We start from the raw sequence: 23,526 nt of genomic DNA, 5'->3' as shown, positions 1-23,526 counted from the left end.
GGACGCTGACCACGTTCCGCTAGAAACCTGATTTAGCGGTGCGTCAGGGATCGTGTAGTTGCTTTCGTAATCGTTTTACCGCCAAGCTTAGAGCACGTCAGTGACGTCTCTGGGAGACGCGCTTGTTAGATAAGCGAAATCAATGCATTCTATGCAGCCACCGGTGCGCGTGAAACGTGTGCGGAGCGGAGCGCAAGCAAACGCTCTGCTAAAACTGTCTAATAAGACCAAATACCATCACTGGTACAAAGGCATATAGTTATATTTAATGGGAAATTCCACATTAGGAAACGCAGCGAATGGCGCTGAGAAAAGGGTGCATCCTCCCAGCATTACAATTGCGCTGTTCGCAAACTTGAACTGAAGTCTTGTAAGTGCAATGTGGTGTTGTGTTGTGAACCTCTCCTCTTGTCCTTTGTGTTTTGTGACTGGTTTTTTTCCTTCAACTTTGTAAGTGCAAGTACAGATACCGACGAAGATGGAATGACAAAGAAAGAATAACGTCGATGTGATGACGGTTCTTAAATGATGCAGATGGTACGACGACGGCGTGACAACTATGCGTTGGTATGACAACACATGCACGCACGACAGCTGTATGACGACGATGGCAAAACACCGCGGGCGGCATCATCACGAGTGAATGACGACAGCCCGATTATGTTGTACCTAGCACGTTAGCTAAATTATGTACGTCGTGCATTGTGGAGAAGTATGGAACGAAGCGATAGAAAAAAAGATGCAATATTCCGAATGCTCTTGCTGAGGTAACACAAACGATTGCTCTTGTGAAGTGTGAACCAACGTGAAAGGAGGGTCTCCTTCGCGTTTGACATCTTCATTTGCCCCCCTCCCTCCCCCGCCTCCCGTCATGGTAATTCATTAACACTGAAGTTCCCAAAATGGGAATCATTCACCGTACAAACGCGACACTTGGCTTGTGTAATCAAGAGGTGTTCGGACTAGTACATCTGCAGTAACGGTTGCTGGAGTACTTTTTCGTTCCCGGGACCATGCCATGCGTGCACCGTATTCATTTTATTTGTTTTTATTTTTACATACTGCAGCCCTCTTAAGAGTTGTGGGATGTGGCTATCACACTGGCTAGACGCTATATAGGCGCCATGTATACGACGAGACCAGGGATATGCGACGCACGCTGCTGTGTCCAACGGAGGAAGGCCAAATTCAGGCGGGGAAGGAGGCTTATTGCTGCACGAAGAGGCCACGAGAAGGCCCCGCGTTTGAGACCATCGGTCTACGCCCCCCCACCGCGGGATCCTTCTACTGCAGATGCTGCATGAACCGCACCGGGGCGGCACGGCTGACCGATTCGCTGAAAGCGGGTTTTCTCAAGTTTCGATCGGGGGGCGTAAATTTGCATCTCTGATTTGTCCGTGATTCCGCACAGTACCTGAGGCATCGCGTGATCCGATCAGATTGTCATTTTGTTGGAGTAAACACGGCGTTCTGTCTGGAACGTTGCGCAAGTATATGAGCTGCGGCGCAAGTCATGAACCGACTGCAATCTTCGCAAACTTCGTTGTCTCCTTATCGCTCACGCCTCCACCGCAATTGTCGGTTTCTATGGCTTAAACCAATTACTCTCGTTTTGTGCAACTGTCAGACTCGCCAATGTCCGCAACGTGCCAGAGGTCATACATCATGAGCGTTGCAGCTACTCTTCCCACAAAACGCCATTAAGGGTTACGTTAGGCATTCGGAAGGATCCATGTCGAGCGGAAGCCATAAACAGTGGTAGAACAAGGAATGCCTTTTGGGCCAACGTTTCGACAAGGAGACTTGTCTTCATCGGACAACGTTCCGTCTCAGCATGCGGAGAAGTGGCCGCTTGAGCGTTAGGGGCAACGACAGCAATTTTTTTTTTTTTTCTGTAGGCAGATTTCAGAGCGAACATGTCGGTGTTAACTGCGCTTGTGTTTTCGGGCGTGTCATGTTATCTCTCGCTCTGGATCTAAAGTTGCGTGCCAGGCAAGCTCTCTCCTTTTCCATTCTAAGTATTTCTGCTTCTGAATAACCGCCGTAAAATCATCGAGCACGCATCCAAGTCAGTGAGAAACGCCGCTAGTAGTCTTGTATACGGCACTGGAAGGTGTCGCACGGAAACAGGGCATCAGTTAAGCTGCCGAAGCAGCAAGCACCTTTCTCCGCCGAAGCGCTCAATGACGAATACTCATTTGCGTTTGCGCTGCTTTCGTACATCGATGAGGATCAAGCACTCAGGAAGCAAACTACGAAATTGCTCCTAGTCGTGATTTGAGCGTAAATTAACAGTCACTCGAAATCTACCAGCAAATAAATATAAGCGACGTGATGACGGTAGCGCTTTTACGTGCAATCCTTCTTCCGGTGGCCTATGTGTATGGCAAGCTGAGCATTCAACAGAATGAACCAGCCTGTATTCGATACCCTCAGCGTGATAAAGAACGGACAGAGATATTTCTTGAAGGGGGGGTGAAAGGTTGGGCGATGCACAGAGCAGTGAGAGACAGCTGAAGACGCCTTCAAAGAACGGACACCGCGAGCGCGCGCCGAGTCGGGGAAACGAGAAAGGAGGAATATGTTTTGCGCAGGAAATAAGCGACCTTGACACCCAGCGCGAGCCGCGCACGCGCCAACGCCGTTCGCGGAAACAGCTTTTTCACGCTGTACCACTGTCTGGAAGCTCACAGAGGCGTCGCGTGTTATTGAGTGCGCAAGCTCTGCCTAAAGTTCCAGTGCGATTATATACATATATATATATACATATAAAGAAAGACAACTGCAATACAGCAGCGTAACGGAACGCGTAGCAGAAAACCGCACCTCGCATCGAATAGAGCGCAGCTTGGCAAGCGTCAGAAATCGACGGCGACAAGTCACGCTCGGGGCGGCCACCGCCGTCCCGAGTTCCTTCCCATCCGGCAGTTCCGCCGATCGCCGCGCGCGCGGCCCCCATCTCGTCTCGCGCTGGCAACGGCAATGCTTTAGCGCCACCAACCAGGCAGCAAGTGCACAGCAACGCGGCACGGCGACTGCGCCGAGGAGGGGGGAATCGACTCTTTCAGCCCGGAGCGAGTGGCGGCAGCGGCAGAGCGCGCTCGCTCGCATGCCGCCGAGTCGTGGCGGCGGTGGGCCGAGGCGTGCGGATAGCAACAGCGGCGGGGCATACGCCTCCGCTCTCGGCATCGCAATCGTCGTCGCTGCTGCTCGCCGGGGAAGGCGCGCGCGGAATGCCGTCCGGCGGCCTTGCGGGGCCACCGACCTCCCTCCGTGGAGCTCGGCGGAGGCACCTCGGGGAAGAACGGCGCCGCCGACTGTTGCGCGTCGCCACTTTCCGCGCGGTAGCGACGCCGCCGCGCACCACCTAGGGGGTTTCGACGATGCGCAGGATGCATGCAACACTTGCATCTTCCACCGCGCGGTTGCACCGGTGTGCCCCGGCCTCCTCGCGACGACTACTTTGGGCAGCCCGCGACTGTCCCGGCGCCTTCAATGAACTCGCTCTGGGGGCGCGAGCCGCCGCCGGCGACGTGCGCGCGCCGCTGTAGCGACACGTCACACGTGCGGCCTGTGTGCAATGCGGGGCAGCAACAAGAGCGCGCGCAGTGCACGTTCCCTCCCGAAAGCGGCAGGAGACGGTTGCGGTGACGTTGAGAGTAGGATCGCCGCTACCACCCTCCGCCAGATGCGCGAGGAGCTATAAAAGAAAGCCTTCGGCGTGGGCAGTTAAGGTTTTTGCTGGCGCGTCCGCCAACGCCAGTCCGATTCGGACATAAGGCTCCGCTCTACTCTCCCTTCTGCGTCCAGGACGCCACACCTTTCGTTCCCCACTGACCAGTACAGCGTGGTTGAGAAGTCCTGCGCGGAGATGTTACTGCGCTGTATAAATCGCCAACCTTTCAACATCCGCGAACCAAGAATCTCTCTCTCTTTGAAAAATGAACTCGCCTCGCCTGAATCCGTGGCGGCGAATTAGTGAAGATTCCGACTATTTCTTTCTCGCAACGAGTCAAAATGCGATCTAAAGCACCGCAAGGCAGCAAGCCGCAACTTACAAAAGTCTCGTCACATTCGGCAACCATATTCGTGACTGAAATCCAGAGGTTTTTCGGCATATATGTGGATTTCAGGCTAACTAGAATAATGCATGTTCAGAAAAACTGCGTCCTGGTAAAGTGCACAACTCTGGCGGCATTGGTGACACCGTAAATCACGGTCGAACGACAAACCTTTCGCAAGCTGACGCTGAGACAAGTACGCAGGCACTGACACCTAAAAAAAAACACTATGTGCGAGCTACACGCTGCAAACAGCCGCGAAAACTAAGGTAGCCTCGCGGCGCGAGTTTATAGTTTAGGCGCCCTTACCAGCTGTGCGTGGCGATATCCCTGCGTATGAAAACGAACCAGTTGCATCACGGTTCCTGCCGTTGGCGAGCCATTCACCTGCACAATAAATACTTGAACGGAGAGACGCAAACGTTCGAGGGCGACAGCGAGCCTTTGTAAGTGGCGCGGTGGGCGTCGAGCATGCTCAAACTCGAGTCGCGTTGGTCGGGTGCATCAGCTTTTCGAAAATGGCCGCAATTCGCGCCACTAGCACTATATACCTATAATACATCGCGCTTAATACGTCCGTAAACAAGGCGGCAGCGACGGAGACGCGCATTCCGTACAACGCGCACCCATGTGCGCAACATGCTCGAACAGTGCAATCGATTGCACAACCTGCTTCCGCGGGCCTTCGCGTATGCGCACTTTCACAATGCAGTAATCTTAGAGAGTGTACCTACAGTACGCATGCGTGACGCGATGTTTGCTCTACAAGCACGCGTTCGGCAAGTTACCTTGCGGCCGGTTGGCTGCGCAGGAGTGCTCTGTTCTGCAGTTCACACTTAACAACCACAACTGCGCATGTCATATTCAACTACAGCAAATTAAAAAGAGTAAGCATAGCCGTCAGGTGACATGCGATGCAGCTGGCGAAAGAGGACAGCGAACGCACCGACGCCGCCCGCACTCTATCGACCAGGAAATGGGGAAATCCGGCCCAGAAATTCCCGGTCCTTCCTAGAGTCACCCAGAGACATACCAAGATCGCGCTGAGGGGGGGAGGGGGAGAAGGGATGAATGGCGGCGGCCCCCGGTATACTCGAGTGCCACTGGACTTCCCCTGTACACACTTGTGTCTCCAACCATCGCACTCGCGTTTGTGTTTGCTGGGCTCCAAAAGTTTATGGGTCGCAGTTATTTGACGAAGAAGGTTGGATTTCCGCGAAGCTTTTAGCACGCAACTTGGAATTCGATTGCGCAGCCCGTAGCAATATGCGCCACCATCGCATAGCCGCAAAACCGAGAAAGATATGTGACCCGACTGCGGTAAATCACGGCGCGCTCAGCCGTCGCCTATTCCCTTCGCACGCACTGATCCGCTCCTGCCACCTATCACGCCAACTATCAGGGTCATCGCATACGCCACAAGCTAGTGGTGGAGCCTTGGCAGAAAGCTAGAAGGGAACAATGTGTTGGGGACAGAAAGGAAACAGAATCGTCGCACAGTGGAATTTTCATGCTACACGGATTCGAAGGTACAGAAAACATACGTACCGCCCATAATTCGTAAGAACTGAAATCGGAACTGGAAGGGGGAAAATAGCGAAAGCAAAACTCCCGAGTTCGAAAGAAAATCACGAAGTCTCTACGTATCATTTCCGGTGCTTTTCCGCAACAGTCTAGAGTGTGTAACGCCCAGGTTCAGTATATATACAGAACAGCGGGGCGCCCAAATCCGGATGAAACTAACACCACGCAGGCGCATCAAGCACGGGCATTCATTACACCCTTTTTTTTTTTTTTTTTTTTACGGTGCTTGCTCCTGAGGCGACAATTAAGAGAAAGAAAAGAAAAAAAAGATGCACCGCCCGTTTCCGCCGACATAAAAGGCAGCGTTCACTACGACGACAGCCGAGCCGAGCACACACAGGTTAGCGGTCGGGACCCTCTTCTCGCCCACCCAGTTAACTGGACGGCGGCGAAGAGCAAAATAACGTTAGCCCCCCACAATCTCAGTAGCTGGAGCGATTTGAGAACCGAGAAGACAGCCCGACAAATCCGTTTGTTGAGTGCTTCCACCGTTTGCTGACTGCCAAGCGAACCACACAGAGAGAGAGAGAGAGAGAGAGAGAGAGAGAGAGAGAGAGAGAGACAGGATTGAGGGAGGGAGGGAGGGAGGGTGCCCTAAGGCAGCGCAAGAACAGCGACTGCAACGGAAGCGGGTAGGGCGGGAACGACGATGCTCGCCTCGGTACACCCCTTTGAAGATGCGCCGTTTGTTCGAGAGAGAAGAAATGAATAATAATAATAATAATAATAATAATGAACGAAAAGTCGGCATGGCAAGTTCAGGCGCTTCGGAAGCGCGGACAAGCAATGCAGGTCGACAGGCGGAAGCAGCGCGGCAAGAACCCTTCTGCCTTCAGCCGTGAAATTCCACGAATGCAATCGTTCCCCGTTCCGCCACGCGCTCGAAGAATGCGGCTGCCCGCGGCGGTCGCAAGAGCGCGGCACGCAGGAGCGAGTTGCCTCCGCGCCTCCAGAACCGCTTCCGGGCATCCCCGCCCATGCATGCTGCGGTGGAACGACGGGCAGAGCTGGCACAACTTCTGTTTTCCCATCTCCCTCTTCTCAACTCCCGAGAGTTCTTCCAGCCGTGGCGCTCTGTGGCCCAGAGCGGTTCTATACACCCGCTAAGCGTGAGGTCGCACGTTGGATCTTGAGCAGCGGAGGCAGCATTCCGATGACAGCGAAATTTATAAAAGCCCTCGTGTTTATACTTATTCGTAGCTTTAAGGACGTGTTGGGCCTAGGCGGTCGAAATTATTCCAGCTCCAGTACGGCTCCTCCTAAAACAGCCAAACTGTGGCTTTCGACAAGCAAGATCTTGGCCATATAATAATGTGCGGCAGTGGTCGCTTCGGCCGGAATCTAAGCGAAATCGCGGACGATGAACAAAGAATACTGCGACTGCTGGTTACAATTACGGTCGCCTTAAATACCATTCGGCCCCGTTGTCTTCGAAAACCACACAAGATAACAGCACTGGGCGGAGCAGTCACAGGCTAAACAGATATAATGCAGCAGCGCCAGGGAGGACAAACTTCCCTATAGAGTATATAACGTACGAACGAAGCGTTCTTTCAACCAACTCGTGAAACGCGGCGCTGTAGCGGCGGTAAGAAAACGGGCAAATTTCCTCGCATTTCTGCATCTCGCTCTAGTCAGCGTCTGTGATCCGGATTGAGTGACCGACTGATATCCACAGTGGACTTTCTCTTCTTTTAATCTTTCCGTCCCCCCTTCCCTTTACCCAGTGTAGGGTAGCCAACCGGGCTTAGTCCTGGTTAACCTCCCTACCTTTCATTTATCTCTCTCTCTCTCTCTCTCTCTCTCTCTCTCTCTCTCTCTCTCTCTCTCTCTCTCTCTCTCTCCATGCGGCACTGCACAAGCAGCCTGCAGCGCGTTTAACCTTCGTTAACCACGAAGCGTCGATCACTTACATTGCTGCAAAAATGGTCAAGCACTTTTAAATCAAATCCGTACAGCAGAGTATATATAGGGCAAGCAAGACCTGCATACTGCGCGAGCAGCGAGCGACACTGCCACAGGCCGAACTCGCTAAAGCAATTGACAGAAGAGAGCCAGACAACCACATCCGGAAACCCGACGGGCAGTTATTCTGGGATTTTACTAGCCAAAACTTTCGCCGCAGGCAATAGCTTCGTTTTAATGACACGACGCGAGCGGGTAGAGTTAGAAGACGAGCTCCCAGTCCGACCCAACCGCGTTTACATGCATCTGCCAAACGGGCTGGACGGGTTGACCCTTGCAGTCGGGTTGACCGCACTCGGACTCGACGCTCACTCGGCCACAACCGCTGTACAGCTATGCTTACACGAACTCGACGAACAGTTTTCGGCCCGACAAGCCGACTCGACCCAAACATTATCGGGTTCCTGTGCACGTAGCGAGTGGAAGTTACTGGGAAATATGGAAGGAGAGCAGAAAATACGAATCAGATGATATCAGCAACTCCGTTGAGAGTGGAAAAGCAGAAACGAAACGGCAAAACGATGCATGCCAGGCAGCTTTCTGTCGCCCGCGGTTGGCGTATATCAGCTCGGATCATCGCCGAGTGTTCAACACGAATCGACTGCACGGTTTAACTCACCGTGGCGTGCACTGACACCGGTCGCCCTGTTCTAACTTTCCGTAGACCGGCCGAACGAGCCGTTCCGTCGAGACTGAGCAAGCACACACGCACGCGCGCACGCCAGCCTCACTCGAAACAAGCCCGTTCCCGCCCCCGCACAAGAGCGCGCTCAACCACCCTCGTGGTGCCGAGAGCGTCGGTGATCGTGGCTTTTTGGCCAACGACGCCAGGGCACGCCACTGGGCACACGGTGTGCTCAGAGTCGTTAGCGTGCGCGGCCGGACATGCTGCCGTCGCTATAATCACAAGGACGCCGCGCGCTCAGCCGAGCCCCAATTCAGTGTTCACAGTGAACTTCGATCCGTCCTGCGCACGCCAACTGAAGAAGCCACGTCCAGAGTGGGGCGAATGAGCCCGCAGAGCGGCAGCACTGTTACCGTGTTCTGGTTATGGTCTTCAAGGGCTTTATAGGGCACGGTGGACTAGGGATTTCACGTAGTATGGTAGCAGTATAGTATAGCAGCAGCATAAAACATTATCCGCCCAAATTAGTTTGGTTGTGCACAGCCACCCACCCGTAGCCAACAGACGGAATACGCTTACAACTCAGGGTTATAGTATTTGCCTGTTTTGTGAGCAATGTTTCAATTCAGACCTTCGTAGGCACGGTGTTTTTCCTTGACCCAGCGGGACATTTTTGAGTACGGGATCCCGCTGCTGTCGCTGCTTCCTTCCAGACCGTGCCTACTACGGCGGGTATGCTACAGCATGCTAGACAACTCTAGTTAGGCTTTGGAGGCTTATTATTGTATTCAAACCGACATGAATTAACGTGCTATCTATCTATCTATCTATCTATCTATCTATCTATCTATCTATCTATCTATCTATCTATCTATCTATCTATCTATCTATCTATCTATCTATCTCTATCTATCTATCTATCTATCTATCTATCTATCTATAGTCATCTCTGTCGTGTAAGTTTTTTTTTTTTTCTTGTTTGTTTCATCGCCACTCTCCGGCCTTCTGTATATGCACCACTGCTGCGTACGCCGTCGAGCGTCCTCTACAGTACAGGCACTGTTATTTCGTCACACTACAAGGAGACTTGCGCAGCGCGCTGATACGAGACAGCACAGACAGCGTCATGTAAGACGACGAAGAGACACTGCGACGCGTTTGGCGTAACTGAAGACAGACCTGCCAACGTGCATTCCACGGCTTCTTTCGCGCAGCTGTGCATGCCTTGGCATCGACGCGTCTCTCGCCACTCCGCATTGCGCAACGCCCCAGCACCGCAACGTGCTCAGTATAGCTTATATTCGGCGCTGCTTCCCGGTGCTGCAGTCTCTCTAACGTTCGACGAAATTAAGACGGCCCAGCCAAAGCGATCGAACCGAGTGACGGAATGAAGCGGTGAAGGGAGACAATGCAATAGAAATGGTAAAAGTATAGACCTTGGCGTATACTCGTCATTAGAACTTGAAAGAATACACCGGTCGTATAGCTAATAAAGGTTTGCAACAGCGCCCCCAAGGCAAGGACAACAGAAGGAATAAAACGACGACACAGCGCCGTGTCGTCGTTTTGTTCCTTCTGTTGCCCTTGTCTTGGGTACGCTGTTGCGAACCTTACCATGAATCCCAACGAACTGACCCAACTTGCCGTTCTGATGTAGCTAATAAAGAGCTGAAATTTGGTGAGAAAATACTAGAAAATGTTTGCCTGTTCAAGATGTTGACTGCGTACTAAAGATTCGTAGGCTCTGCTCTGTATAGAAACGCTGTCAACAGGCACTGTGCTCTATCATACTCACAGCCAGGATGAACTGCGACACAAAGGCTTATGCGGTGCATTCATGAAATATTCATGTAACGGCGGTCAGGAAGTGTAAGATGAGGCGCGTCTGTCGTTTATATACAGGTGCTCTAAAAACTGGCACCGCAACGAGCAACAGTTCGAAAATGCATGGTCTTGTACAATGTGAACCGTTTGTGTTTGAGACGGCGGTACACAATTTTTTTTTTTTTCCCATGTGGATGGGGAAAAGCATTATATAGCGTACTACAAAAACGTAGTGAAGGTGAACAAGAAAGACGTTCCTCTGTAGCTTCCTTTCCGTACAACACTGAAAACGCTACGTTTACCCCCCCCCCCCCCAAAAAAAAAAATATATTTTTTTTTTCAACTCCGCGGTTCTAGACTCGAAAACAGAGGTGCTCGGCGCAACCATTCCCTAGTGTTCCTGTATATGCCAGCATATACAGGAACACCAGCATTCCCGCGAGATGCGATCGCTCAATTCGTCTTTGAGCGCGGCCTCCACAGACGGCCGCGATGGATGCCATTCTGGGAAACGCGCGCCCGGGACGGACCGACGGCCGGTAATGACCCCGGAGGGAGGGGGGGGGGAGGAAGAAGCCCGGTCAGCGGGTCGCTCCTTCGGCGGTGCAAGCCGGAGGCGCATGCCGCACCACCACTGCATGCAGCGACTCTCCTCCCTCGTTCGGATTGTGCAGTGCGCGTGCACGTATACTAGGCAAAATATCGCACGCTCCTCGCGGCCCACGGCGTCGTGCACGGGACCGTGGGAACGGGAGAGCTGCTATGGGCCGCGCTGACCTCTTAACACCGCGCGCAGAGGAACCTCGGCAGTGTAGCCGCTGCTCCTCGCGAGGCGCCCAAAACACGGGAGACGTGTCCGGCAGACCCGCAGCGGTGTTGGTGGGGTCGCGGGTTACGTTTCCGGTCGCCCCCGCGGCCGCGTTCCGGCGGGGGGCAGAATGCAAAAGTGCTCGCCCATTTGAATTCGATGCTGTGCAAATGAAACTAGAAGCCACTAAAGACAAGGTGAGGTTCGGCTGTTATTGGCAAATTACCTTACTGCAACAGCAAAGACTCTTACCTTGAGAGCAGGCTTGACAAGCCAGAAAGAAAAAAAAGGGGGGGTGGGAGGGGTGACAACGCTTACTTCACGTTGCCGCAGCAGCTTGTCGTAACGTCGTGGATTTTAACGTCGTCTGCGCGGAATTAGTTATTTTTCTTCTATCAGTAAAGATAGACTACACATCGTGTCCTAAATGGGACAGACTAAACTTAACGACCTTCCAAACACATTTAATGGGGGACAACAGCCCAAATACAAAGACAGACAGACAGACAGACAGACAGACAGTCAGACAGACAGACAGACAGACAGACAGACAGACAGACAGACAGACAGACAGACAGACAGACACAGACAGACAGACAGACAGACAGACAGACGGACGGACGGACGGACGGACAGACAGACAGACAGACAGAGAGAAAGCCTGATATCCGTGACGTCGCACTGACGTACCTGCATCGGGGTTTTCGCGCGACACTAAAAAAAAAAAAAAAAAAAAAAAAAAAAGATAACGAATTTTAAATTTGAATGTTTTACTTCTAATAAACGAACCATTACCGTGAAGGTAACGAAAATTGAATTTCGAAAGAACACTTTAAAATTATAAACTGTATTCTCTTTAGCGTCTTTAGCGCAACGTGTCTGGAGTGCTGCTGCGAGCGAACAGCAGAAGCCGCGGCAAACTATACGCCTACCGCTGACGTGTCGTTTCGGTTCAGTCGGCCGAAGGCATCGTTCCCACATCTCGCATGGGCCCGCGCGCGCGCGCTGCACGCCGTGCGCTACCCGCGGTCAGCCTTGCTCCCTCCGAGCACCCCTCCACAGCTGAGAGAACATCCTCCACAGTAGACCCGTGGTCGCGGCGAGCCCGGCGAGCGACCATGCATTCGGTATAGCACGTTCGACTCCCGGCATAGCTTCTGGGCGGGCCGCCGAGCACGAAGAGGCAGATGACAAAATAACAACGAGCAGAGAGAACAAACAAAAAGGTTAGACAGGCTGCGCAGTGTCCGAGATTTCTGATCCCGCAACTGTTCAGCACATATGCATTTACTTCCTTGGCGTGGCTATAATGTGGGAGTACCGGGCGGGACAGTGCCGAGGCGCCGTTTGTGCCGATGTTTACGGCGTATGTATACACCTGTGCCAACCAAACACACGTGTTCATTGGCCATCCGGGCAGGACAGAGCTTCGCGATCAAGTTGCCCACACGGCCATCCAAGAGCGTATTATTTTCGCTGTTTTCGCTCCCCTTCTCCTTCAAACGGGAGTCTGAGGGCCCGGTGGAGACAAACCCCGACGCTCAGTCGAGAGCCGCAGTGCGCTGCCAGAACCGAGTGGGGCGGGCGGGCGTGCAAAGGCGCAGCACCATCGGCTGAAAGCGGCGCCGAAAGCGCTACCAGGAGTCTGCGCCCGGCGCTTAAGCCGCAAGAGCTCGACCATAGAAACAGAGAGGGAGAGAGCGCGAGCCCAGAGACCAGAGCGAGGGCGCGGAATAGGGAGAGAGGGAGCCCAGACGGCGGCGGGCGGCAGCACAAATGGGTCACGCTGTCGGGAACCCGGAGGCGGCAGCAAAGGCGAGACCGCTGCGAGAAGGCACTCTGTGAGAGAGAGAAAGAACGAAAACGACGGCGCGCTTGGGCCATGCGCCGCGACCGACGCCGAGCCCAGGCCGCGGTTGCAGGGCCGCGCGGCTCGACAACGCTCGGGACAACCCTCCTTTCTTCGACGGGCCCGCAAGCAGAAACGGGCCCGAGGGCTCGCCGACCATGATGCGTTCGCGCTGGAATGCCTCCGTACACGCCCCAGCAGGCCACCTACGGACTGGCCACGCGGAAACAGCGACCGACACAACTGTTGCCGTAAAAAACGTCTCTCGGGCTCTTCAAGCGTACCTCTCTGGGTGTTTATCACCCCGACGGCTATTTTCATCTCTTTCGCCACTTCTCCACTCGCCACGCTGCGCAGGCTCTTCTAGAGCCTCCAGGGGCTGTTCCGTTTAGTTCGAGGCGTGCTATACGTGTCCTACTCCCGTAATTGAGATGGCAAGCAAGCCGCGGCACGTGAACAGAGCGGGCATTCACTGCAGGACGCCAAGGCTGACCACGATCAGCACAACAAGAAAATTCCAGGCAGAGCATTAGTGAATGAAAAACTGCCTCATTGATAATGGCCACAGCTCGGAGCAAACTGCTGGAGATTATTCGACCCGCGACAGGCTTAAAAAGCTGGCATGTTAGGCAGAAACCGCGAAGCGCATATTTAAAAAAAGTACAGGGTACTTCAAGTTCGCTCTAATGTTCTTTTTTTTGTTTTCCTCTTCTTCCGTTCTTGCTGTATCATATATATCAGCGGGAGCAGCCAGCATGCTATAGAGCGCTTCCGCCGCGCCCTGTTCGCAAAACATTCTAAGGAGCATTAATTCTTGCTTTCACCTTGACATAAACCTTCCTTCCTTCACAATCTTTGGCCGTTTTGAATAAACGGCAAGAAAAGGTAACCGAGTTACGACCCATCGTTGGCGCACTTGAATTGCAAGCAGAAGTCGAAGACAATGCGTATACTGCAGCATCCGCAGTGACAAAACGAAGTATTCCCAGCCACATAAAAATTGCAAATCCGCAATTCAACGCCATCAAGCAAATACTAGCCATCCGGCGTCATATATAGGATACGAATACTTATCATGCTGATTTCTAGAATATCTGGGGCGGTACGCACGATGTGAGTGAGTGAGTACTATATTTTTCGCTGTCTCTCATTACCCCTCCCATCGCATTTTTTTTTTACCTCGACAGGCGATCGTGAACCTCGCAAGCTTCAAGCTGACTAGCCAAACGAACTTCTTATTCAGTAGTCCTAAATATAGACCGTCGCAAGTCAAATTACAGCAACCTTGGCAAAAACAGCAACGCATGCAAAAGACGTGTAACATGATTTGTGGTGTTCTTCGCTTGCATAGCTCACGTCCTGTCTGCGCGCACAGAGCGGTTGGAGGATTTACGGCGACACCTTATAACAAGTTGGTTGTATAAGCATACCAGCGGGCTTACAGAAGTATATCGAGTGAGTTAAATCACCAGTCTTAAAGTTTCGACTTGAATTATTGGCAACAATAGACTAACAAAAAAGTATACCAGCAGAAAGTACTTACATGAACAGAAGGGAAGATGAAACACCACTGGTCGTCTTCCCGCGGTCGTTTTCCAGCGGTGTGTCGTATTCCCTCCTGTCCATGTCAGTAATTTCTGCTGGAAAACTTCCTTGTTATGTTCAACCAACAGGCTTTTCTGGCAAACAATATATTAGCAAGAGACCATGCGCGTGACGTCACGCCCGCAAAGGTTTACAAAGCTGTGACGACAGCAGGCTGCTCTCTTGCGCACGTGTGAGCGTGCTACGTCACACTATGGCGTCACGTCGGCGGTCTCGCTGTCCTAACCAAACCGATTGGCAGTCATCGAAGTTCATGTGCATTCCAGCTGTTTCTCCATGCACCCGTTATGAGAGGTAGCTGCCCTTAGAAACATGAAAACAGTGTGTATAATACCTCCTGCAGCCATAGAACTAGCGTTCTTACATATCAACAAAGGCGAGAGAAAAGAGGTAAGAACTCGTATCTGCCCGGCAACCCGCAACGCTGTCTCTCAAGATCACCGAAGAACGAGATCATATTACGCTCCACGCAATCAACGGCGCGACCAGCGCTAGGACATTCGTTGTTGTTGTTTTTTTTCCAAAATGAGCCATATCCCGAAACCGAAAATCAGCAAAAACTGCTTGCAGTCAAAAACACACTTCATACCCATCGTTCGGACACGCAGGTATATCAAAATACACCAATTTAAGCTACAAGACTATGTTACAAAATCTCAATTGCCATTGACAATTAGCGGCTTCACTGTGCAATTTTGGCGTTTTTCTCCAATTCGATACCCGCAAACTTGGCTCACTTTGAAAAAAGAAAGAAAAACTCCTCACATGTGAATTTACACTCGGGGAACCCTCGCAGCGCTCTTGTATGTTCGGGTGTCTACTCCTCTGACGCTGTTTTTGATGTGCACCTACGTCGGCAAGCCATCGTACCGTTTTAACCGCGAAGTTGTCCTCACTGTCTCGGTGACTAAAGCACGAAATCTTGTCCAAGACAAACATACGTACGACTGCCGCTGCAATAAACGAAGAAAAAAAAAAAAGGAAGAGAGACGGAAAACAGAATAAAATATCGGCGATGAGATTCATTCCCGAGCAAAACGGCTGCACCTATACAAGGGCGGTTCACAAGCACACGCGTGTTAGCGCTTGCCTAGGCTCCCTCCTCCTCTCTTCCTCAACTAGTGAACTGACGTCAACGCCGGCGCGCCAGCCTTTTCTGCCTTTCGACGACGTTCGCGTGACGCAGGCCGTGACGCAAGCGAGCCGCACGCACCTGCTGCCGAGAAGAATCCGAACGGTGCCCAGAAAGGAAACCGCGCGTCATCGTGTACGGCGCACGCGCCATGCATTGTCGAACGCAAACAGAAGGGACAATAAAGCTGCTAATCATGAGGCGTCGCAAAGGCAAATTTTGCAGCTTATTCGCCATCAAAAGGCAAATTTTGTCCAATTTGCATGGGGAGGAAAAAGCAATGCGCACAGCGTATCCGGCTGCGACCTCCTTTACATTGTGCGACAGCTTATTTGCGTACGGAATTGCGTTGGGCTCCCTCCTTACAGGCTCAAGGAAGGGGCCGTCACTCGTTGCGCGATGCTCCCGAATGAGCTCGCGGTAGGGCGTGGGTGGCGCAACTACGGAAAGCTTCCATGGATTGTGGCTAAATTTGGGGCAGGTGAACATTCTAAATTTGAAATATGAATCGCATACTCCCCGCTCTTCGATTCGTATTCGATACGAGAATACACTCCAGCAAAACTTGTAGCTGGGCTAGTTGGTTCAATTACTTAAAAACAAAGGTTACGGCGCTAAGCAGACTACGACGAAGTGATAAACAAAGGACACATACGGGCGCCAACTTCCAACTGTTCATTCACTAGAACCCAAGCAACATTATACAAGAAACCGAAGTGAAAACTAATCACAGTAGAGATAAGCAGGGGTGATAAGAGTTAACACTGCTCGCAGGCTATAGTGGTCTGTACTGAACTATCATGGCAGGTACATAAGAGCACGCGTGCATGACAGGCGTAATCCGAGAATCCAACCAAATCTGGCAGCTGCACGTTCTAATCTCAGCAGCGATTACAGGCTATCATTTATGAATGACATTTCTTTGTCGCTTAATGCTAGTGACGGCGTGCTAACGCATTTATTTCTTGCTCTTTTTGTGAAGGAAACCTCAATTATCTCCCTTTCAGTGCGGTTCCTTGCTTTCCTAAGAAAGGCCGTTTTGTCGAGGAGTGAGCGGCACACAGTCACAGCGCTTGCAGCGGTCTGCCAAGTGGCCGCCGATGCTATGCTGATCGCCAACCGGTGCTCTCACGCTCGATCGTTGAATCATCGTCCCGTTTGTCCAATATACACCTTGCGACACTTTTGGGGAATATTGTAAACTACCTCGCTAACACAATCGGTGTAGCATGTGAGGTGCTCCTTAAGCATGTAGCCGGCAGCTTATTCGCCATTAAAAGGTAAACTTTGGCCAATCAGCGTGGGGCGGAAAAAACAATGCGCACATCGTACCTGGCTGCGACCTTCTTTATATTGTGAGAAAGCTTATTTACGTACGGATTTACGTGCGTGTTCATTTTTTCTTTTGATTTGCACACTTTTTTTCCTGTGTTTTACTTCTGCAAAAGGCATTCGCACACACCCGTAATATCGGAGGGAGGAAATCTAGCATCTTCCAATTGGTTATTCTGATGACTAAAATCTGTAACGAGATTGTGCTCGCATGACTTCATTCGTGACGAATTGAGGCATGCGTTAGCTATTCTCCTTTTGATCAGTTTAGAATGTGCGCTGTCAAATGGTAGAAGGCTTTCTTGGTTTACACATCCAGCACACGTGGCCCTTCGTGAAACTAAGTTTAAGGTCCACAAATTGAAGTGAGTTATCCTGTGGTAATCCCCAGGTGAAATCTAGTCCACCAGATTCTGTCAAGAAGGTGTTAGTTAATTCTGCCACAACAATGTCAAGGCTAGTCTTTTGAAAGCACCACGTAGCCCATCCACATATCCATAAATCCTAAATACATCAAAATTGCCGATGTTTGCAAAGACGCGCTTGTCAACAGATGAAAGATATATGTCGCATAAAACTGGAGCAACAGAAGAATCGATGCATATACCGTCTCTTTGAACATAATAAGAACCATTAGAACACACGATGGTGGACTGTAAATAGAAATGTAAAATCTTTAACAACTGTTCAGAACTCATGTCAGCCTTATTGTGGGAGTTTACCCGATGCTTCAATAGTTTCACGAACTTCGTTAAACAGGCGACGCTGGGGTACGGAATGAAACAGATCTTGCACGCCAGTTGAAGACCCAGTTGAGGTGGTAGCCAACTTGCCTTCCGTCAAATCTTGCACCAGATCTGTCGAACTGCGCACCAATGGGTCCTGTACGTCCAGCTTGCTGAGCATGCGTCGCAGATAACTGCTAACCTCATCTTGCCAAGTACCTCTCTCGGATACTATCACTCTAAGCAGGCGCTCAGGCTTATGTTTATGTGTCTTAGCCGTGAAGTAGACTTCTAGGCTATTCCTATCCGACTTAGTAACTGCCTTTTCGTAGGTGCTCCAAATTTCTGTCTTTTATCAAAGGGAAGTCCAAAGGCTTTTGCTTCATAGCTAGGGCGTGCGACGGTTTAAAATTCTTCTGAATCGCCTCGAGGGCTTTCGCATCGAACATACCTTAAGGCATAAAGACAAAACCACTCCCCTTGTCTGCTTCGATAATATCAAGACCTTCTTGTTTCAAGCGTTTCACAATCTTGTTAAATGGAGGTTTTTTTTCCGTGGCTTATCACTTAGTGTGCGTATTAGGCAGTCGACTCCTTCACCAATGGCTCGTTCCTGGTCTTGCTCACACGCATGGCTCGAAACACTTCGAACCATGGCTAGAAGTTGAGTCCGGCTTGAGGTAGCTCGGTTGGTAACTGTACGTTGGACCGTTTTCCAAAATCTGTTGAACGTCACTCGAAATGGATGCATTGCCGAAGTCGGTTACAGAAGACTTCTTTTGCAGCTGCTCGGCCTCACGGCGAAAGACCGATTCGAGTTCTTCGCCATAGGAATTCCGTGCTCTGCGCCGCCAACTTTTGAAATTCTCTCAGGCTTCCTCTGTTACCGTCTCCTGCAACAAGGACCCTCAGCCAGTCCTGGTACAAGCGGACCTGACGCCACAGTTCCGACTTCAGCCCCTTGCAAATCCTTCGGGCGTGGCCCCATGGCGGCTCTTGAATTCCAAAGAGAAGTTGAGCTTCCTGCGGCACCACCTTCCACCTGATGCTGTTCCAATTTGCCTGTCAAGGCTGCTCTCGTACTACCTATCTTTACTGTGATTAGTTTTCACTTAGGTTTCTTGTATAAGATTGCGTGAGTTCTGGTGAATAAGCAGTCGGAAGTTGGTGCCCGTATGTGTCGTTTGTGTCTCGCTTAGTCCTCGTCTGCTTAGCGCCGTAACCTTTGTTTTTGAAAATACGCTATTCGAAATTGCCAAATATTCGTTTCGCTTCAACTATGAGGGACGATCGAGAGCACTCGTAGGAAACCCCGAGGACTGTTCCGAACTATTTCTTTTCCTGCGGAAAAGTCGTCGTATCGCGCGGAGGCACCGGTTCCCGAGCGAGCGCACGGGAGAAAGGACTCTTGCTCTGCAGTTTCTAGTCAATCAATAAGACTGCCTAGCTTTAGCGCAGCCTACATACGGATTTACATATTGTCTCGATTTTGACAAAACGCGCAGCATGCGGTGACCGTGACATATTATTATTATTATTATTATTATTATTATTATTATTATTATTATTATTATTATTATTATTATTATTATTATTAATGTCATTACCGTGATACGGCAGATAACTGAAAGCGGTCGTTTCTCATTTACAAGCTCCCAAGTTTACCCTGTCTGCCAGCTGCGAACGGCATTGCATGCATGTGCCGAATAATGTAAACGAGCTCCTTTTTTTTTTTTTTTTTACCCTCTTTTCACACAAACTGTATATTTCACTGGGTTTATAAATGATAAAGCTTTCGATATTCCGTTCGGACATTTCACTGTTCAAACACATCCGTGTCAAAATACGAATGGAGTGTGCCTGGGGTAGCAATTAAGAACATATTGCGCCTAATGAAATACTCGGACAGCGAAGGAGAACCGGTCGTTCAGAATATGCATCGGCTGTCTTTTTTTTTTTTTTTTCAGCGAATATCAGCTGTAACGCTGAATTGCAGAGTAACGCTTAACACTACATGAATGATGCTAGCAACATCGATCTTACACACTACTTGGACACGGACTAGACAGAAGACTTGTTTATAGCTGCTTACAAACAGAGCTCCCAGAAGACTTCCGGTTAAGCCCTCAGTAGCGGCATATGTTACAATAGCCATTAAACTTATAGGACCCTCCAGCTGGCACCAGTTTGGCTGCAGAGTTGGAACGTTTGACAGGTGAATTGTAGTGTTAAGTGCAACAAAGAAAGCCCCTACATGAGCTTGATGTTCAGCGCACGTTCCTTATATCTGAAAACACCAAGAAGATGTGCCTGGAGTATACTATGCGACAAAATACTTCTTTTTTCTTGGCTAACTGGACTGTCGAAGTTGGCTGACCGGAAGTTCCCTGGGGTCATGAACGCAGTGCTGCCACATCGCGAATGCAAAAGGTCCATACTCTACGTTCAATTCTGCTGCCCTGGTTGCGGCACGAGAGTTCCTTTACACCGGCCAAATATTCAATCGCGAGAGCCAGCTCAAATGTCGAGCAATGCCTGCCGATTGCAGTTCACAGATCCGGGTATGCGTGATAATGCGAGACCGAATTCACAACGCTTCTCGTTGGTCAGTTCTGTTTGCAACTGCCTAGCCGCCTTCGCTAAAAATGTGTCCAGCATCGGGATTGGCTCGAATTTTTCTCTTAAGAAGAATTCTAGCGTAAATGCCTTTTTGTGAATAGGGGCCCCGATGATAAAAAACAATCGCAAACACAGAATAGCACTTCGAAAGGAATGCTCAAAAAATGTTTACTCAGCTCGAGCGATGAACAGGCCCATATGATGTCACAGCAATTTACCGAGAGCGCAGATTTATGCCACAAAGAGGCCATAAAATGAACGTTCCACGACTACGACGCTACCTAGTGATTTCCGCACTCGATCCCGATGACGTCACAGATAGAACTCGGCACATAACACGCGATGCTTTTTTTTTTTTTTTTCTGGATGCCGCAATCAATAACGTGCATTCCTGCGGCTGAAAGCGACCTGCTTCAGAGCGTCCGGGTGCGTACGCGAGAAATCCATCCATCACAACAGCCCAAATGGCAGCAAACGGAACAACCTGTATACACTGTATCGGCGCAGCTCTATCCCACGCTTAGGAACCGTCGGAGTGCAGTCACAAGTGCACCGCATCCTGGCCGCAATTGTACCGAAAAGCTCAAGCGCTGGCACGTGGGCGTGTATAGAGGAAAGCGGGCGCGAAACGTTAAAACGCATAAAAAGAAACTTTTCTACAGCGCACCAGCCTCATCACAGCAACACGAACGAGAAACCTGGTGCTAATGTCGGCGTGAGTCTAATTAGATTACACATACGGCCCCTAAATCAAAGTGATGATTACGTATAGTTCACGGCGTTGCGGTTTCTTTCGTGTGGCATATTGAACTTGCTCTGCCGTCGCCACCTCGTAGTGTGGTGGTAACTATTCTCACCTAAATGACTTGACCTCATTTTTCTGCAGCGATAAATATGACGACCAGAAACAACTGTTAAGAATATCAAGAAATGCTATACATATGCCAATTTCTACTAGAGAAATACCATTACACTTAATGAAACGCGCCCACAAGGGTTTCCAAAGATTTATTCGCAGAGTTAGGGAATGAGCGCCGTCCTTTTTCTCCTTGTTCTTTTCGCCTTGTATGTGCTGTAACGCTGCTACGAATAATGCATCACAAGCTAGCCAAAAAGTAAACATTAGGAAGTCCAACGATTTACTTTTCGCTAAAATGACCAAATGGATTTTTGTGAACATAAAACGCGCGTGCCTACCTGCGGATGAGAGGCCGGCACGCTATAAAAGTGAACCACAGATTATAAGGTTTTGTCCCAATAAGTCCGCGTAACTTCGAAAGAAGATGGTATACACGTACTGCACAAGAGTATCGACCTATACCACACAATTCCCACGGTGCATGATCAACTGTCTGGAGCGGCCCAATTCCACTTATTCGCCTTGTACAACGCATACCATATATGCGGCCCGATGACGCGAAGTCTGCGAGTGTCGTACACATTCACGCTTGGTTCGTCGCGTAGCACGCACGTGAAGTTCCCGCGCTGCGCAACAATACTGGACGCCGACTGCTTAACTCGTATAGACTCCACGTCGCAAAGCATATATATCACACCTGCAATGAGAGACGCGCCGAGGTGGAAGGACTACCTTTTACCACCTCGGTTCTTTAGCGTGCGCCCAAGGCACGGTGCATAAGCTTTTCTTCTTATTTTTTCCTGCATTTCAGTCCTGTGGGAATGGGGCCGCCGCAAACGGAAATCGAACTCCACCTTCAGCAGCACAAGCACAGAGCAGCTGCTGCGTGTGTTCGCAGGAGCTGCGGTTACAGTGAACTGGGAAGAGTTCGCCGCATACTGCGGTGTCGGACGGCGTGCCTGGTGAACCATTTTGGGGTCGTCACAAGGCGAATAAAATGTGTTCCCCCTTTTCTTCGAGACGGAACTTTCAAGTTGAATCGTCAATTGCCAAGAGCGCCCAGCAATTTACTCGTCTGTGTATATTGCGGTTGCTGGCCGAAGTTACGCGGCTTCGGGTAATCAATTAATTAGGTCTCGCGCTCAAATTTGTTATCCTGGTTAGCTCAGACGTCAGCGACTGCTCCACATGTGCATTTGTTGTCGTGTTCTTTCTCTGGACCAGCATTTTTTTTTTTTATTGCGAAGTTTCGTTTTTCGAGAACACCGAAATACCTCATTTACTTTCAACGTCAACGTAAAATGCGGCCAATTAAATTAACATCCGCAACTTGTTTCTTACAGCGTACCACCTGTGGGTCTGTTGTTGCATACTTCTGTGGATGAATGAGAGAGAGAGAGAGAGAGAGAGAAAGATCACTTTATTGTGTAAAGTACAGGGTGCAGTAGTGTCAAGACCGTCAATCGACGCGGCAGAAGGGTGCATTTCGCGCGCTTTGTGCTTGCTTCTCGGGCGATGACATAAGTGTGCGGCTCGGTCGGCTCTAGAGGGTGCGTTATACCTTCTCTTTCTCTCTATGCTAATTGCCGCATGTGACAATGTGGTAGCCCAGTTCGCAGCAAAGGAAACATACTACGAATTGTTACTCGCGGGCTATACTCATAAGGGAGGCTGTCGCCAGTGCTTCCAAGATGACGGATGGTCCCCACTCCAAGCTAATCTATATATTAAAAAAAAAAGTGGGTAACTCCTGCGCGATCGTAAAAATTATAGCCTACGCGTCCCGTTGGCACTTCATGGCGGCTTCTCAGTACTTGTGTAGCAGTGCAGCAGCACGTCCGTATTGCAGGCGTCGAAGTGCTTGGCAGCTTAGCGCATGGCGGCGATTGTGCAAATGCATGCGTCATCGGGACAGCCGGCAAAAGCGGGAGTCGTAACCGCCTAAATTTTGAGGAAAATTCACGAAGCTTTTGGTTCCTAAGTGTTGTACATACCATTGGCCGACCGCCTTGGCTAATAATATATGTCCGACATCACGACTGGCTATATCACATGCTCTTGTGAAGAGTTCATGTGGAAAAATATATGGAATTGTCGGACCGCATATGGAACCGTTTCTATAGGGAGACCAACGTCTTCAAGACGACAACGCCTCCTAAACCAAGACAGGCGGCACTACTCGGTCAGGACGTCTAGCTATTGTCTGAATAGAGGAGAGGACAATACTAAGTAAGAGGGCGCGATATGCTCAGTCGATCGCCCTTGGGGATGTACCATTCTTAGTGGACATTGATTGGATATTTATTAGATGAGGCGCGGACAGGATGCTTGTCACTCTACGTGTGACGTCTGCGTGAAACTATCCCCAAAAGTGATCGGCCAAGAGTACGGCCTCCTCAGGTGTTTGCGCGCGTACTGGAGCACTAATTGCGCGACTTCTTAAGACCTTATCGCGTGCGACTGATGTGACCTGTACACAGATAAAATGTGCAATCGCTAATACTTTTCTTTTTGATATAGGCTGAAGATACCCTCGCG

At 50.4% G+C, this 23,526-nt stretch overlaps 1 protein-coding gene across 7 annotated transcripts in view; it reads right to left on the bottom strand.

Moving 5' to 3' along the window:
• The window catches only part of mnb (minibrain), a 128,176-nt gene that overhangs the window by 31,605 nt on the left and 73,045 nt on the right, over positions 1-23,526 (bottom strand). Inside the window, exon 1 of one of the 7 annotated variants that reach the window (XM_075692323.1) lies at positions 4,371-4,524. The exons of the other annotated variants lie outside the window; for them this stretch is intronic. The gene's annotated coding sequence lies outside the window, so the exon portion shown is untranslated. Of the gene's footprint in view, positions 1-4,370; positions 4,525-23,526 lie in introns of those variants that run through there. 7 annotated transcript variants of the gene reach the window in all.

The sequence above is a fragment of the Dermacentor variabilis genome, chromosome 5 (assembly GCF_050947875.1).
Source record: "Dermacentor variabilis isolate Ectoservices chromosome 5, ASM5094787v1, whole genome shotgun sequence".
NCBI classification, from domain to species: Eukaryota; Metazoa; Arthropoda; class Arachnida; order Ixodida; family Ixodidae; genus Dermacentor; species Dermacentor variabilis.
Note: the sequence above shows the minus strand (reverse complement) of the source record. Positions and strands in the feature narration are given on the sequence as shown.